Below are 19,008 nucleotides of genomic sequence, written 5' to 3'. Positions count from 1 at the left end.
TGTGTGTGTGTGTGTGTGTGTGTGTGTGTGTGTGTGATGTTATGGAGGTCCTTACAATAGGTAACTACAAATTCAGATTCAGGCAGTGTGGTACTGGAGAGGTGGTAAGATATAATGGGAAAAGGAAGGAAAGGAAGGAAGCAAGCACTTAATAAACATCTACTATGTGCCAAACACTGTGTTAAGTGCTTTACAAATATAATTGCATTTGGTTCTCCCTAACCCTGTGAGGTAGGTGATATTGTTATCTCCATTTTATAGTTGAGGAAAATGGGGTATACAGAGGCTAAGTGAGTTACCTAGGTTCACACAGCTAGGAAGTATGGCTGAATTTGGACTCATTAGATTTGGAGTCAGTCAATTTTAATTCAAATCCTGACTCTGCTTCTGAATACTTGTGTGACCTTGACACTTAATGGGCCTCAGTTTCCTTATCTGTAAAATGAAGCAATTGCTCTTTCAGGTCCCTCTAGCTTTTAATCTATGACATATAATCTTATCATTCACTTTAGCTTTTGCCACCAGTTTACTTATAAACACATTTTCACAATCTTTTCAGTTCCATTTTCTATTTCACCTTCCATCCTCAGTACAAATTAGAACTCTCTTGACATTCTTCTGATAATAATAGCTGACAATTCCATGTCATCTGTTTCCATGTCACAAAGATTTCTGTGAAGATTTTTTCTTCTTCACAGAAATGAGATAAGCTAAGTAATGTGTTATTATTCCCATTTTACAGACAAGGAAACTGAGTTTGAGAAAGGTGAAGTGACCTTGCCTTGTGCACACAGCTAGTGATTATCAGAGATTGGATTCAAGCTCAGGTCTCTTCTTACCCTGAATCTAGCCATCTTTTGATTATTGAAGGAGTAAGGTTTGAGGTATGCTGTTCTTATGGTTACTGAAGAAACCAAGTCCTTTCAAACTGTACCCCAACTCTACCCACTTCAAGACTGAAATGAGAATTCTATAAGCATTTTTAAATTGTCTACATGGTACAGTTAGAGGACCAAGGTTCAATTCTACATCTGATACTACCTATGTGACCATGGGCAAATTATTTACCCTGTGCCTCGGTTTCCTAACCTATAAAATAAAGGTTTTGACTAGATGGCTTTTAAGAGCCCTTCAAGTTTTCATTCATTTCATCTATAAGCTCATGTTGTCATCTTGGTGCTTGGTGATGGAGATAATAAAAGAAGAAACAAGACAGTCCCTGTCCTCAAGGAGCTTATAATCAATAGTCTCATAACTATCTTTTCTAATTAAAGGGGCCATCCCTACACTCACTTCTTAAAGAGGCCTGTTCACTGAATGGGTGTTACCTCACTCTCAGTGTCTGAAAAGGCCTTAGCCTAATAGGCCAGGGTCTCCCATTGCATCCTGGGTCATCTCCAGTCTTCCTGATGAATATCTGGTCACTGGACCCAGATGGCTCTGGAGGAGAAAGTGAGGCTGCTGACCTTGCACAGCCCTCCCTCACTCAAATCAAAGTCAAATGTAAGTCATGGCATCATTTCCCTGATGCCATGGTCCTCTTCGAAAACAAAGGGCAAATACAACAAAATATCCAGACCCTAATTTACCAGAATCCATGTAATTTTAACAAGTAATTTTTGGAGTTGGTCTATTTCTTTCCTGAGACACAGCCTAGGGCCAAGATCCAAGAGTGGCTATTTTTGCCCCTACCCCCATTTATTTAATCTTTCTCCCTGCTTTTCTGACCCTTGTTTTTTTCCCCCTGAAATAACCTCTATAGTACTGTTCTTTATCATTAACCTCCCATTCATATCTGGGACTTCCAGTTTCCCCTTTTGAGTAACCACTGCCCCCCCCCCCCCCCACTCCACACAAGCTCCTCAGGGACTTACCATTTCAGCCCAGACCTCTTTTCCTAACAAAAAGAACACAAATATTAGTGTAACTAAAGTCAATTAAGCTTTCATTACTCTGGTCCCATGAGTACTGAAATGGGGTTACTCTCAATCTTTATATGATTTGGGGGTTTGGGGCAGGGGAAAGAATGAGAATGGCCTTGGAGTCATATGAAGCTGAGCCTGATAGGCTTAACAGGAGAATGGGGGAGATGGTAGTAATGGTCAAAAACTACATGGCCAATGAGACTTCTGTATGTACCATGCATTAATACCTACATTAATGAATAGGCATTACTTCAGACAAGCTGAGACCTGGGAAAGACCTTAATTTAGAAAGGCCATGGTCTCCCACTGCAACTGGCACCAGCCATTGCCAGTCATCTTGACCTACGTCTTGACACTGGACTCTGATGACTCTGGAGGAGAGAGTGAGGCTGATGACTTTGCACAGCTCTGCCTCGCTTAAATCCAATTCACTTGCAGGTCAAAATATCACCTCAAGAAGTCATTGATCCTCTTGGAGAATGAAAGATGGACAAAAAGAACAACACATAGAGATAATAAGGCTGAGGACTGAACTGATTAACCAGACCTCTCTTTGGACATGCAGATTGCTGCTTGGGGACAAAGGGAATGGGTTCCGTGAGGTGGGGAACCTTGTCAGAAAGAGAGAGGGGAGGGTGGAAAGACAGATGGTGAGATTCTTTTGGTACATGGAGGAGACAACTGGATTTCATAATTTCAAAGCTGGAAGGCACCTCAGACGCTATCTAGTTCAACTCGTACCTCTGTAAGAATTCCTGCTACAATATACTCAGTGGTCACCAAGCCTTTGCTTGAAGCCCTCCAGTGAGGGGGAACCCACCACTTCTCAAGGCAGCTCACTTTACTTTTGGATAGTTCTAATCTTTAGCAAGTTTTTCCTGAAATCAAGTCTAAACCTGCCTTTCTGTAACTTTTACCCATTGTTCCTAGTTCTGTTTAGTAGAACAAGGCTAATCCTTTTTCCATATGTTGTTGTTACTGTTGTTTATTCATGTCTGATGCTTCATGACCCCATTTTGGGGACATCTTGGCAAAGATACTGGGGTGGTTTGCAATTTCCTTCTCCAGCTCATTTTACATATGAGGAAACTAAGGCAAACAGGGTTAAGGGACATGATCAGGGTCACACAGCTAGTAAGTGTCTGAGGCCAAATTTGAACTCAGGAAGATGAGTCTTCTGACCCCAGGCCGAGCACTCCATCTACTGGCCACCTAGCAGCCCTTCTTCAATATGGTAATCTTTAAAATACCTGATAAAAGCAAGCATGGCCACCTTAAGTCTTTTCTTCTTTGGCTAACTATCCCTAGTTCCTTCAATTGATGCATATATGGCATGATTTCTTGGTCTTTCACCATCCTGTTCATTCTCCCCTGACCGCTTTTCAGCTTATCAATGCACTTCCTAAAGTGTAGGACTGAAAACTACTTCACATATGCTCTGATTAGGGCAGAATGGAGTGGAACTACGGTATCATTACTTCCCTAGTACTGAAGATGATGCCTCCCTTAGTACTACTTGAGATCACTTTAGCTTTTTGGCTGTCATATCACTTTGTTGAATCATAGTCCCTTTGTAGACCATGAAACTTCCAGACCTTATTTTTTTTCTTCAAATGAACTGCTATTAAGTCATACATCTCCCATATTGGGTTTGTGAAGTTGATTTTTTGAACCCAAATAAAAGATTTTACATTTATCTCTAATCTATTTCATCTTGTTAAATTTAGCCGAAAGTTCTGACCTTGAAGATATGTCACCCAACATGTTAGCTATACATCCTAGCTTTTTGTCATCAGAAACTTTGATAAAGCATTTCATCCAGGCAGCTGATATAATAATGTAAAACAGGACAGGCTCATCCACATGACCAGGGGCCATTCTACAGCCACATAAAAACATTAACACTACTCCTATCACCTTCACCTCCTTTACCTGCAGTGTCTTTGTTCTCAGGGGGCTATTGGAGGGATCTTTAGCCATTAATCAACCAACCAATATTTACTAAGTATTGATTATGTTCCAGGTAATACAAACTAAAAAATGAAATAGTCCCTGTTCTTAAGGAACTTACATTCCATCCAGTGAAACATGTACCAAAACCAATTCCTAAGGGTTTCCCCTTCTTCTCTTCTCTCCTTTCTCCCCTCCTTTTTCACAGTACATAGCAGGGGGTGGGGGTGGGGTAGAGGACTATGACAGATTTCACATTGCTAAAGGTGTTTATCATGGCTCTGATGAATCAGGGCAGGGTTTCTGGAACAAAGGTAACTTGGGTGTAGAGAGAATCCCACAATTTCCTGGATTGTTCAGGCAAGCCCAAAAGATCATGATGATCTTAGAATATGTGGCCAATTCATATCATTTTAGTAGTTTATTCCTCTTTACCTCCCCATTCCCTTCTACCTCTTGGGCCTCTCTGTATAATTAAAGCTTTTATTTTTAAGTTTTATTTTTATGAATTCACTTTTAATATGCAGAGCCATAATTTGAGCAGGTAGCTAGCTGATCTCCTATTGGATGAATGGAGTTCCTATCTGTAGTATGTCCTAAATGATATTTACCTATATTGTAAAAACTATAGGACTTCCTTTAATATTTTTGGCATCTGTGATTTTGTTAGTGTACTAATCCAGTAATTTGGGCCACAACCCTTTTGTAACTTAAAAGAGAATCTTTGTGAGTTACAATTACCCTTCACATTCATCCCTTGATAATCAATCCTAAGGTGATGAGTCTTTCTTGAACTTATCTAGGCTGGTTCTCAGTCCATTGGCAGACAAGTACTCAAAGCTTTTCCGTCTTGGTATATTCTGCCAGTTGATGAATTTAAAGTTTAGCAGGTCTTTAATTTACATATATTATCTCATTTGAGTCTTACAACACTTCCAAGAGATAAGTACTTCAAATATTGTTATGTCCATTTTATAGGTGAAAAACCTGATGCCCAGGGTCATTCAACCATTAAGTCTTAGAGGTAAGATTTAAATCTAGGTTTTTCATCTTGATTTTAAGTCCAAAATTCTGTCCACTGTGTCACATTGTTCACCTCCATGCCACCATAGGCCAACATAGGGAGACTTTTATAGAATAAAAAGCAGGGAAATGGTGTTTAAATCCCCAGGTTAAATGCTACATATTAAAATAAGCAAATGAAGTCTGACCACAAATACTGGAGTCAAAGAATCTGGGTTCAAATTTCACTTCTTACATGTTCTAGCTGTATGACCTTGGGCAGAGTATTTCAGCCTCTGTTTTCCTCATTTGTAAGATGATAGGGGTTGGTTTAGATGGCCTTTGAGGTCTCTTCTGGCTATAGGGCTAGGATCTTGTGCCTAGGTGGGGAGAAAGACCTCATTAGACATCTAATCCAACCCTCTTACTTTACAGAGAGGAAAACTGAGGCCCAGGGAGCAGTGACTTGGCCCAGGTCACACAGGTGAACTTGCACCAGAGGTGGGCCCCTCTAGAACCAGTATTTTTTCTACTATAGCATACAGTTAAATGTCTGTCCAAGAATGTGAGAGAAATGCTCAGTAGAACATTTTCCTTTATGTCATGCATAACGACCATTTCCTTACTCTTAAAGGAACTGTGAGAAGAGACTCACCACAAAGAAAGACTGGTTTAACCTTTGCACGAATTCCCAGGTTTCTGGTAAGGGTGTCATGGGCTGCAGCAGGGATGGGCCTAATCTGACAAACGTCAGAGCCTCCCTGAACTCCCCCGCCCCAAACCAAAACCATACACAGCTCCTATTCTCCCTGACAAGCCAGCGTTTAGCCAGGAATGAGGCTGACTCAAGGCCCTCCAGAAGTATACCTGGAAACACCAGCACTGCCCCTCCTTAAGCCCTGGTGACTTTTCCAAAAGGCAGAGAGCAGAGTTTGCATATCTCACCATGGTTTAGTTATGATAATAGCTAACATTTATACAGTGCCTACCATGTGCCGGGCCCTGTGCTAGGTAAGCACTTTTACAAATATGTCATTGGATTCTCACAATAATTCTGGGGTGAAGGTGCTATCATTATGCCCATTTTACAGATGAGGAAACAGAGGTAAATAGAGGTTAGATGACTTGCTTGAGGTTACACAGCTAGTCAGTGCCTGAGCTCTGATTTAAACTGTGATCTTCCTAACTATGTCACCTAGCTGAAAGATGAATGGACTTAGAGTCAGGAGAACTGAGTTTGAATCCTCTGGCTGCCACTTACTAATTCTGTGATCATGAGTCTAACTTCCTTGGACCTTAGTTTTCTCTTTTTTAAAAGGAGGGGAATGGACTATTTAGCCTCTGAGAACCTTCTAGCTCTAGATCTATGATCCTATGACTTACTTCACAAGACTGAGGTAAAGAAAGTTCTCTTGTAAATCTTTTTTTTTTCTTTTTGGCAAGGCGATTGGGGTTAAGTGACTCACTCAAGGTTACACAGCTAGTAAGTGTATCAATTGTCTGAGATCAAATTTGAACTCGGGTCCTCCTGACTCCAGGGCATATGCTCTATTTACTGAACCATGTAGCTACCCCCACTTGTAAATCTTAAAGGGTTGGAATGCTGGTGTTAGGAAGACTTGAGTTCAAATCTGGCCTCAGATATTTACCAGCTATGTGACTCTGGACAAGTCACTTAACCCTATTTGCCTCAGTTTCCCTCATCTGTAAAATGAACTGGAGGAGAAAAAGGCAAACCACTCTAGTATCTTTGCCAAGAAAACCCCAAATAGGGTGATGAAGAATTGGGCGCAACTGCAAAATGACTGAACTGAAAACCTTAAAGGCAAAGTATTTGCTTGGCAGATAGAAAGTTAGCCGTGGGGTAAGCAAGGTGTGGGTTCAAGTCTCTTACACAGGCTAGCTGAGTGACTGTAGGCATATCATTTAATTGTTCAGTACCCCAGGAAAATAGGTGAGACTATAAATTGCAAACAAAGTTTTGCCTAGTATTCGTAGCAAAGTTTCCTCATTGGTATTTCCCTATACAAATAAAATCACAGGTTCAGTCCTCTACCTCTCACTCTAAATCCAAAAGGACTCCATAAGGGTATTCTTTAAATAAAACCACATTTAGTATTTCTTGTAGTGCCTTTAACTAACAGTGTGAGCCTGAAAGATGAAGAAGAAAATGAACAGAATTATCTGATATATGAGGAAGACGTGAGCATAGCAGGAAGAGGGGTCAGGTAGAAGATTCTGGGAAGGAAGTTGCTGGAGGAGACATACTTGATTCTCCTTATTCCCCAGTTCCCATCCCCCAAATAAAGACTAAATGTCTATCAATGGTCCCATGCAGTCTATCTATCTCAGCTTCCAATAGATGATAAACAAAGAACTTTCTCTAGTATCTGGGATCTCAGTGGTAGGCTCTCTCAATGTTGGCTCAAATGTCAAATATTGCTAAGAAGAAGGGAGGAAAGGAAGTCATGGGAAGAGTCCTGAAATCACAGAATTGGGTGTCCCAGTAAATGTTTAACAACCAACTCTGGGTGGGGGTGAGTGGTAGGAAATGAGCATATGATACATTTTAAAGTTCAATATGTGTTATCAACATTTTCAAGTCTAGACAATCCACAAAACAAAAAAACCAAGCCCTGATCTCTGGCATTTACCATTTCTAGAATGGTAAATGCTCACATGAGGGCATCTAGGTGGTGTAAGGGATAGAGCATCTGGGCTGGAGTCAGGAAGGCTCCTCTTCCTGAGTTCAAATCTGGCCTCAGACACTTACTAGCTGTGTGACCCTGAGCAAGTCACTTAACCCTGTTTGCCTCAGCTTCCTCATCTATAAAATGAGAGGGAAAAGGAAATGGCAAACCACTTCAGAATCTTTGCCAAGAAAAACCCAAATGGAGTCACAAAGCATTAAACAACACTGAAGCAACAAAACAGAACTGAACAACTGCACAACAAAATATACTCAGATGGAAAAATTTAACAATTGACTCTCCCAAGCTTGTTTGAGCTGGCTCCAGGACACCCTGGCTTCCAGCTCTAATACTCTAAGATTCTATGACTTTCTGTCCACTTTGTGTGTGTGTGTGTGTGTGTGTGTGTGTGTGTGTGTGTGTTGTTTTGGATAGGAGTGAATGAATTCTAGTGGATTAGGGAGGGAGGCACATTCCTGCCTGCTGCATACCCGGCTTCTCTCAGTGGTTTCAGAACTCATCCTGGGCAGTGGCTGCCCAATACAGTGGCCACTCCTCTGGAATTGGCAAGGTGTGATTCAGTGCTGACATCAGTGCTCAGTGACAGCATCCTGTTGTCAATGATTAGTGTTAGGTGGCAAATGGACCTAGACCAGGAAGTCATGTAAGATAAAGATTTCACGAGTCATGGAAATGGCTAAGCAGAATTTCAAGACTCATGCTCCAACAATGTTTCATTGCATTTCAGCGTTCAAACAAGGTCTCTGATCTCCATATCCTTTCCAGCATGGTGTCTGGAGAATTTCCATCTCAACAACATTCTGAAGGCTTCCATGGAAGAGGGAGAGGATGAATCCTTCTCTCCAATGCAAAACATTCTAGCAGACAGCCCCATGCAGGGGCTTACCTCACTCATGCCCTGTTCAGACATGCTTAGCCCAAAGCAGGAGTGATTGGGGGTGGGGTGAAGAAAGATCTGGAGAACACATAATTTTTTTAATGTGTCTTTTTATGGCTATAGGGCTTTTTTCTTCATGAGTGAAAAAACAAAAATTAAAAAATGCTTGCCACTGCAGCTAGGAGTGCATTTCCTTGGAAAGCCCTTCCTTACACCAGCGGTAAAGGGGAGCAGAAGAGGCCCTCTCTTTTCACACCTGCAGAGGCTTATTGGCCCACAAGAGAGAATCTGGTGAGTACAATCACTATGATTTCAGTTTGTATATTTTTTTCTTCAAAGATCTCAAGTAAGTGTGGTTCACCTGAAGATATTCAAATTTACAGAATGGAATTAGAAATCTAAGTTTAATTTTCCAGAGCTAATCTTGAAATCTTCTCTATGTCCAGTAAGCATAAAGAAGTCATAGCCTTCATTGGGCACCCACATTGATGAAATCATACATTCTATTTTTTTGGAGGGGGGGAAGGCAAGGCAGTTGGGTTAAGTGACTTGCCCAAGGTCACACAGCTAGCTAAATGTCAAGTGTCTGAGGCCAGATTTGAACTCAGGTCCTCCTGACGTCAGGGTTGGTGAACTTCATTGTGCCACCTAGCTGCTCATACATTCTTTAAAGCATCCAAGTGTAACCATACACACGTGGAATCCCTGGCTATTCTATTCAAACAAGTGGCTATTCCTTCCAATCCAGCTATTCTCAGAGCCTGGCAGCATCACCATCTTAAGTTCAATGAATTTGTCCCTTCTGTGATGACAAGACAGGTTTTATGATATTCTAGAAACTCTTTCAAAGCCCTTATGACTTACCGACTTTCTACCAAAGTAGATATTTCAGTGTAAGCCTTTGTAATTTGCAGTCATGTTCTGTGGTCTTTTAATGAGCTACTTATTGATATTCTGAACAGAGCAGAGTCCAAAGTCTTACCAGCAAAGGTAAAAAAGAGTGAATACAGATGCCAGAATTTTCTTGTTATGTCCAGTCTCAGTGCAAATGATAGGACGGTGATGAAGGTTGCTAAGCAATACTCCACATCTCCCTTGTGAACTCCTGCTTCCCTTCATCGCCTAGCAACACGTATGCCCTGCCTGGATTCTATCAGTGAAATTCAGAAGGCATGCTGAGGTAGTTGCCCAGCTACGGTCCCCATTTCCTGCTCATTCTGTATGTTCTTCTTCCTAGCCTGACCTCCAGGTATCGATCTGGTGGAGGCGATAATGAACACTACTGGTCCGTAAAAGAAAGAGAAACCAGGGGATTCGATCATCTACAAAATAAGGCTCTCTGGGTAATTCAGGCCAATAAATATTAACTTCTTTTTGTTTTGTCCTGTTTTCACAGAGGACCGTGACATCAGGAAGATGATGCCATGACTTGCGCTTTCCCCTCCAGAGCCAATGGCAAGATGTAGATAAGCATGGCTGGAGATGGCCCCTAAACATTAAGTGGCTGCCCTGTACAAGACACAAATTAGGACCTAGGGTTATAAAAAGGGGAAAGACAGACTCTGCTAGATCAAGGCACTTATAATCTAAAAGGAGAAATAAGACATTTCCACAGATAACTATAATGAAAAGGAAGGGAGTAGGAAAGGCAAAGAAGAGGCACAAAGAATGCTGTGTGAGAAATTTGGCTAGAGTATAAAGACTGGATCTGTCATTTCATTGATATAGGGAACTCCCAGAGGAGGGAACTCCCTCTACTAATGCAGGCATCTTCTCTGAAATGTATACCTTTAGAGAATTGTCTAGTGCATGGAGAGCTTAAGTAAATTGCCCTGGGTCACTCAGCCATTATGTGTCACAGGTCTTGATGTACCAGGAGATTTAATTCTGAATTGGGATTTGTTCACTGGGCACAAAGTTTTCTGAATGATCACATGCCTAAAGGAATGTTTAAAGGCTTTTTTGTTCCTTTCAGGGAAAAAAAATCCTTCCTGACATCCTATCCTGGTGGGAAAAAAACAAAACCTTGCATTTTTTATTTCACAAAATGGTTAAGGATGCCCTTCTTTTACTGAAATCCCCAGAGCTTGTGGTAACATGTCAGCTGTGCTGCCTATGATACAGGTAATCCTAAAGCTTAGAGCAAACTGACTTTTCCATACTGGAAATGTTGAATAGGAGACAAATTTGCCCAGTGATTCAGAATGGCCCACTCCCAAAGGGATAGATATATGTTCACACTTAATGTGTATGTATGTGTGTGTGTATACATACATAAATATGTGGTAGAATTCCTTGCTTCTCTTTGCAAGAGAGGTAAAAAAAAAAAAGTATTCAGTATGTGAGTTTTTTTCCCTTTTCTTTCTTCTTCTCTTTTTTTTTGGGGGGGGGAGGGGTAATTAGGGTTAAAAGACTTGCCCTGGGTCACACAGCTAGTAAGTATCTGAGGTAAAATTTGGACTCAAGTCCTTCTGACTCCAGTCTTTCTTTTCTAAATCGAGTACCCCATGAAGCGATGAGGGCAACTATAAGATCATAGGTTTAGAACTAAAAGGAATCTTTGGAAGTCATCAAGGTTAGGGTGCCATTGTAAATGAGGAAACTGAGGTCCAGAGAGGTTAAGCTTGTAAACTGATACCTTCCTGCCTCTAGAGATGAAAGGGGTTCCAGAGGCCATTCAGTCTGACTCTTTTACTATAGAGATCATTGGATTGTAGATTTAGAGGACTTCTCCTGATCGAATTGGAGTAAGGTTCTCTTCTCATGGACATTTTAAGATTTGGTAAGAGACCATCTGGTCCAGCTCCCTCCTTTTAAAGTTAAAGAGAGGTTAAATGACATTCCCACCAATACTCAGCTAGTATTTGGGGCAATATTTGAATCCAATTATTTTATCCTTAAAGTCTGGCACTTTATCATACAAGACTGACCCGAGGTGGAACACACAGGTGCACTGTAATAAAAAATGTTGCCCTGGTAGGATTCGTGATGTTGGGAACCTTCCACTTTGTTTAGCCCAATGGGGTCATGCATAATAGATTATTGTACAGGCATAAGGATTCCTTTCTCCCCTAAGGAGAGGCAGTACAGAGGCAGGAATACTGGACTTGGAATCAGAAAGTCTGGGTTCAAGTTCCAACTCTGCCACATGCCTTGATTTCCCACAGCCTCAGTTTCCTCATCCATAAGAAGTAGATAATAGTATTCATTCTACCTACCTTCCCAAAATGTTTTGAAGATCCAGTGAGATAATGGATGCAAATCACTTAGTAACTATGAAAAGTTTCAAATGTGACATTTAAAGCAGGAACAGGTAGAGCCAGTGACTAAATGTATGGAATTGCTAGGATGATTTGACTGCTCCCCTTTCAGGTTCACTGTCATGCTGATTTTTCAGTGCATGTGTGACCCATACCCCATGGGACTAGCCAATGACTTACTGATAGCCAAGAGCAAGTTCACATTCCTTCTTCTCCGGCATCATGGCATTTGTTCCTGGTAATTGTTTAAACTTTGGTGGCGTCTTCTTTTCTTGTCAAGAGATATGATCTCAGGAAATTTCCACTCTTTCAACAGAAGGCTGAATTTCTAAGTGTTCAAATTAGGGTTGTTTGTGATACCCCCACAAATCTGGCACTGCCTAAGAAAACTCCTTTCTTTTACTAGGAGGCTAGGTTCTGGGATTCTAGGAAATTCTAGAATTTAGTAATTCTTGATACTTGGACTATGTGATTCCACTTACAATGGTGGTTAAGAGTTTGAGAGTTTATGCTGCAGACTCTTCAAGGCTGGACCCAGGAGTTCAGCATCATTCTTGAACTTTCTCCTTGTGGGCCATTTGTCAGAAGTCAATCATTAGTGGTTCCAAGGCTAAGGTTGGAGGGTGAGGTGGGGAAGGGATTCCTCCCTTCAGGATTTATTTACATCTACTCTAGCTCTGCTGCTGTCCCAGGTTCTCTCTAGGCAGAAGAAGCCAGGCAGAAGGGAGCTGGCTCCCTTTTAGAGGCCAGTGCAAAGGGGCGGCTCCTCCAACAGCAATCCATCCCACAACAGAGAGAGTCAACCAGTTTATCTTGGGGGTAGTCCATACTATCAGAGAAAACTGCTATCCTAGGAGGTAAAAGTGGGTGTGTCTGCTCCATTGCAAGATACAATCAGCGTTCCAAAGGCTCGCCACCCAGTAAGTTCATCAGATTGAACCAGGAACTCTCATATAAGAAAAACACCTTGTCCTGCTCAGGCCTAAAAGGTTACTGTGATCTGTTACTGGACCTTGTTAAAGAGGAGGCATTCTTTTGGATAAATGGATCCTACCACTCCTATTACAAATTCCATTAAGTTAAGCTACCCTATCCTTCATCAGTTCCTACTGAGAGGAACAATTTCCTTTTGCCTGGTAAGAATTTAAACAACTACTTCCTGGAGAGAAGACTCTCAAGCCTGGTAGACAAACTCCACACCCTGTTCACCCCAAACCTACTTACAACTGTCAGTATCACAGCCCCACCTTCCCCAGGTGAGATACGTAAAAAATGCCAAACTCTTTAAGCTGCTTTCCTTATTGCTAAAGTTTCTACTTCTATGTTCCAGCCTTCAGCTTTGGAGGTTTGAATTCTCCATAATATTGGTTCACGTAGCTCTCTGTCCCTGGGAGAATTGAATGGCACTGATCATACTCATAACAGACATCTGGAGTGGGCTAAGTATTGGGCACAAAAATCTGCAAAATGGCACTTTGTTTTAGTGGGTAGGTTTCTTAGTACTTTGGGTAGATCTGTGATTTCCTTCAGGTGGGTCATCCCTCCAGATTGTAACCCATCCATACTTTATTATTCTACAGCAGAACACTTGTTCTTATGCACTCACAATCTTTCACTGGGGTTCTACCCTGGACAGGAATCATGCTCTAGATCAGGGGTTGTTAATCTGGGGTCCACAAACCCCAAAAGAGGTCTGTAGATAGATTTCAGGGGAATCTATGAACTTGGCTAGGGAAAAATTACATATTTATATTCACTAACTTCTTACATATACATATATATATGCACACACACAATATTTTATTTTTCCCCTGATTGCAAGTTCAAACAATTTTTTCAACATTAAAAAAAAGTTTTGACTTCCAAATTCTATCTCTCCATCCCTCCTCTCCCCCCCTCCCTGAGACTATCCAATATAGTTTCTATATGAATTCACTCATTTCTAACTGTAATTTATCATTTCCTTCAATTATTTAAAAACACTATTCTGGATGGGATCCATTGGCTTTACCAAACTGCTGAAGGGGTCCACTTGTGACACAAGGAAGGTTAAGAACCTCTGCTATCTCCTTTCTTTCTTAGACTGGGTCTATCTATGTCATTCAGGTTGGAAGTGTAAAGGCCCACTCTAATGGGCACAGGATCCTTGACCTGTTCCATTTTCTGACCTGCTCTGGTTCACCCCTCCTTAGGCAATCTGGTCGTCCCCCATTCCCTCACCATATTAATGACACACTTAGTATGGACACCTGATTTTCCTAGCCCAGTAGAAGTTAAAATTCCCAAGATTAAGAGCTCCTCCAGCTTCCTAGATTACAGGAATTACAGGTGTGTGCCACCACATCTGGCATCTAGATCTCTTGACGTTGTGTGAGTACTAGTGAATCACATAGGCTGTGTATTGGTTTATCTCTGACTCTTTCTGCATGACTGGCCCATCTTCTTTTTCTCTAGACACACACCCCTCTGTGAAGTGAAATAACATCTTTTACTCTTTTTTCACAATGGCATATTTGGCAATATGCAATAGCCTATGCATTCCCACAGTATACTTTTCCATTGCCCTTACAGTGAACCCCAACTTAATTCTTTGGAGACTTTGATATTCAATGCCTCATGGCCAGACAGCATCACTAGAAAATATTGATATTATAAATATGGGCCCTTGCTTCAGAGAGAAAAATGAGGTCATTAAAGGAACTAATTGATTTCCCAAAAGCTATCTAGTTTGCTCTCCTACTATTTAGTTCCACACCCAGTTCTCACTGTCCATCTGCCATCAAAATATATGTTCTAATGGGACAACTGTATAGACCACCCAACCAACTGAATAAACCAGACTTCTTTATCCAACTTGGTTTTTCCTATGTGGATAAAATGGAATTCTTTCAGTGAATATGGATCTTATTTAGAAATCTCTCTTCAATATTCTGGGATTTGAGAAATAAGAAGAATTTCCTTTGGAAAGAGGAGTGTCTTGAGGATGTTGACATCTATATGGAATTTTTCTTCTATTTGAGTTCGGTGCATCATTTCTTTTCTTCAAAAATGTTACCCTGGGGGTGCTTAGGTGGCACAGGGAATAGAGCACCAGTCCTACAGTCAGGAGGACCTGAATTCAAATCTGACCTCAGACACTTAACACTTACTAGCCATGGACTTTGGACAAGTCACTTAACCCCAATTGCTTCCCCCCTCCAAAAAGCAAAACAACAACAAAAATGTTACCCTGTTGAGTAGGTAGGGGAGAGGAAGATCTGCTCTAATGGGATAATGGAAAGAGTGGCTTTGTCAATCAACCAGTTGTGTGATCTTGGACAAGTCACTTAAATGTTTCTTTGTCTCAGTTTCTTTATCACTAAAGGGGTAATAGTGCCTTATACTGCCTACCTTATAGGGTTGTTATGAGGGTCAGATAAGATAAGAAAACATACTTTGCTAACCAAAAATATTATTCAGATGTCAACTAGTTATTGTTACTTCCAGGAAGAGAAAACCAAGGAGTTCAATGGTTTGCTTAAAACAGGACTGAAGAACCTGTGGCCTTGAGGCCACATATGACCTTTTAGGTCCTTGGGTGAAATCTTTTGACTAAGTCCAAGTTTTACAAAACAAATCTGTTTATTAAGGGTATTTATTCTGTGAAGTTTGGAGTCAGTCACAGGGCCACACTTGAGAACCTAGAGGACCACATGTGGCCTCAAGGCTGCAGGTTTCCCATTCCTGGCTTAAGGGAACAAAGTTTTGACCTATCTAGAACCAAAAACCTTTTCACTAAACTCTAATTGTTATAAAGTCAGTAAAAATAGCATCATTGTCAACTTCTTTTGAGCTATTACCTCTCCATTAGGACATACCAATCAAATTGCACGACCCTGACACATGTCCTTAACAGAGTTATGAACTAGATCACAGGCAGCTAAGTGGTGCAGTGAATAGAGTGACCAGATCGGGAATCAGGAAGACCTGAGTTCAAATCCAGCCTCAGACACATACTAGCTGTGTGACCCTGGGCAAGTCACTTAACCCTGTTTGCCTCAGTTTCCTCCTCTGAGAAACGAGCTGGAGAAACAAATACAAACCACTCCAGTATCTTTGCCAAGAAAACCCCAAATGGAGTTACAAAGAGTTGGACAGGACTGAAACAACTAACTGAAAACTATCTTTGAGACTCCAAGGAACATCTAGTTTAATCCATTCCTAACAGGAATCCCCTCTATAACATGCCAGATAAGTCATAACTAATGCTGACTGTAACTATTTAGTGCTTACTATGTGCCAAGCTTTGTGCTAAAAGCTTCACATTTGATTGTCACAACAGCTCTGTGAGGTAGATCCTAGATCTCTTTACCTAGACCCCATTGCCTCTCAATAAGAATTTTCTCTGGCTTCTTTTCCCTCTTACAAGGCAGGGAAAGCTTTGATTGGTATTTTGCCAGAATTTATTCTTGAACTCTAGCCAAGACACTGCAGCATGTGTTTGAATCTTATTTGACTTTGTTATCTAATTTCCGTCTTCTAATGTCATTTGTCAATCTTTGAATTGCTTCAGTGAGAGCTTGTCAATATGACTCAACTCTATTCCTATGGGAGCTGATCTCTAGATGGAAGGGTGGTCTGTTTGGAAGAGAAGAGAATGTTCTGTTTGATAAAGATTCATCATTCATCAGGAATCAGATTAAGACCATTGAATCATTTTGCAGAGCCAAAGAATGACTCTCATCTTGTTTCCTGTGAACTCTGCTCAGATCTGAATCCCAGGAAGTGATCCAGAGGTGAAAGCTCCATACATCATATCGCTGGTTGCCAAATTCATCTACTTACTTCCTTTTGGCCTTTTCACTAAACTCTGATCTCCCTGAAGTTGATTAGTTTTCCCCTTCACCCACCACATATACTGTTACGAGTATTCTTGTTGACCTTTTATAATTTAATGCCACCCAAGAGAAAGTGATATTTTAAAATCTGGTTGGACTTCTTACAATGCAACACACACCCTCACACACACACATACACACACACTCACACTCTCTCACACACACACATACACACACACACTGGAATAACGTACAGAGAATTGCATGCATCTGCTTAGCAAACATCAAAACTCAAGAATGATTACACAGTGCTCTGTGTAGTCCGAATATTCAAGATTCAGCTGTTAGGTAATGTCTAGGTTTGGGTCATTAAAGGAAGGAATACAGTGTTTGTTTCTAATTACTCAAAATGATCTAGTTATTGAAGGCATACTGTATATTTTCCTGGTCTCATTGGGGAAAGACCATGGCCAAGTACTCTCTCCATGGAAAGACAACTAATCTGTGATCTAGTTCATAACTAGGGGATAAAAACCTGAATTTGGAACCAGGAAGACTTAGGTTTAAATCCTACCTTTGATACTTATCAGCCGTATGATCTGATCATTAAGCACCTCTCCAATGCTGTAAATTGAAATCTGTATTAGTAGAGAGAGTTCCCACCTTAATTTTACCTATGATTTTCCCTCTCCATTTCCTGAATTTCTGCGTGTGTTTACCAAGATAAGGAAGACAGGAGAGTTAAGCTGAGGTGGGTAGTAAGGCAGAAGTTATTGCCAAAAGCCATAAGGAGTTCCCCAGTGTCTCTCCTATGGTATTTACTGCTTGTATCCAGCATTGTAAAGAAAGCAAGAAAAGGGGCAGCCAGGTGGCTCAGCGAGTAAGAGCACCGGTTCCAGTGTTGGGATGACCTGGAGATCGAATCCCAGGCTCAGACACTCAGCACCACACCCAGAAATAACTGGCTGTGTAACCTTGAGCAAGTTACTTAACCCCAATTGCTAAAAAAAAAAAAAAGAAAGCAAGAAATGGCACTTCCCTGCATAAGTTTTTGAAGACTGGACCAAATCGTACACTCTTACAATGTTTGTTGCCCTGTGAGAAGGGAAAAGGAGAAAACCAGGGATGGTGAGAAAATGTGACTATGGGGCTCTGGTGTTGTTCTCAGTGGGCTTTCCTTGTATTTCTGTTAGTGTTCCCTTGTCTGATGAGTGTTCTAGGCTGTTATGGTAGGTACCAACAGTACCAAAAAAGACATGTCAGTGATGTATCTTTGTTATAAGGTCAGTAAAAACAGCATCATTGTCAACTTCTTTTGAGCTATTCCCTCTCCATTAGGACATGCCAGTCAAATTGCACAACCCTGACACATGTCCTTAACAGAGTTATGAACTAGATCACAGGCAGCTAAGTGGTGCAGTGGATAGAGTGACCAGATCGGGAATCAGGAAGACTTGAGTTCAAATCCAGCCTCAGACACATACTAGCTGTGTGACCCTGGGCAAGTCACTTAACCCTGTTTGCCTCAGTTTCCTCCTCTGAGAAACGAGCTAGAGAAACAAATGCCACAAATTTGTTTTAAAATTAAAACAAATTTAAAACAAAATTAAAAAAAAAACACTCCAGTATCTTTGCCAAGAAAACTCCAAATGGAGTTATAAAGAATTGGATAGGACTGAAACAACCAACTGAAAATAACAACAAACTGGACCACATTTCATCTCCTCTCTAGCCTAATATTGTTTGCATTAGCTTTCTAGTTAAGGAAAATTAAACACACTCAAAATGTATAGATATATGCTAAGAAGCTAATGAAACTTACAATTTTAACTGTTAACAGAAATACATTTAAATAATAATGCCATGAAACAAATACCTGAACAATATCTCTGATCCTTTTTTTTTTTTTACTTTTTGGAGGGCAACTGGGGTTAAGTAACTTGCCCAAGGTCACGTGGCTAGTTTTTGTGTTAAGTGTCTGAGGTCGGATTTGAACTCAGGTTCTCCTGACTCCAGGGCTGGTGCTCTATTCACTGTGCCACCTAGCCCACTTTGTCTCTGGTCCTTAGGGGTTTTCCTGCAAAAATGCAGGGTAGGATAGGCAGCCCAGTCTTCATTAATTTATCAGTCAAAGTTGTATTGAGTTCCTGCTATATTCAAGGTACCATAGTAATCCTTTCAGGGGACACTGAAAGTCCTTACCATCAAGGAGCTTAACATCTAGTCAAAGAAATGGAACATAAACACAAGTAACTATGACAATTCAAATTTATAGAGAGCTTTAAAGTTCATAAAGAATCTTCTCCACAATGACCCTACAATATATATAGTACAAGTATCTTTGTTCCCATTTTACAGATGGGGAAATTATTATCCCTAGATCTCAGAGCCAGGAAGAATAAGAGGTGGGATTAGAATTTAGGTGTTCTACTAATGCATTGCTGGTGGAGTTGTGAACTGATCCAG

The 19,008-nt window shown here is 40.9% G+C and overlaps 1 long non-coding RNA gene across 1 annotated transcript in view; it reads right to left on the bottom strand.

Annotated features, from left to right (window-relative positions):
• Nucleotides 1–14,535, bottom strand: part of LOC138165739 (uncharacterized) — a 53,110-nt gene extending 38,575 nt beyond the window's left edge. The window contains exon 1 of the long non-coding RNA XR_011169432.1: nucleotides 11,906–14,535. This is a non-coding gene — a long non-coding RNA (uncharacterized lncRNA). The remainder of the gene's footprint in view (nucleotides 1–11,905) is intronic.
• Nucleotides 14,536–19,008: the final 4,473 nt, after the last annotated feature.

The sequence above is a fragment of the Petaurus breviceps genome, unplaced genomic scaffold, assembly GCF_028583685.1.
Source record: "Petaurus breviceps papuanus isolate PSGF00001 unplaced genomic scaffold, PetGlider_PUasm1.0 214, whole genome shotgun sequence".
NCBI lineage: Eukaryota > Metazoa > Chordata > Mammalia > Diprotodontia > Petauridae > Petaurus > Petaurus breviceps.
This window is presented reverse-complemented; position numbering and strand designations above follow the sequence as displayed.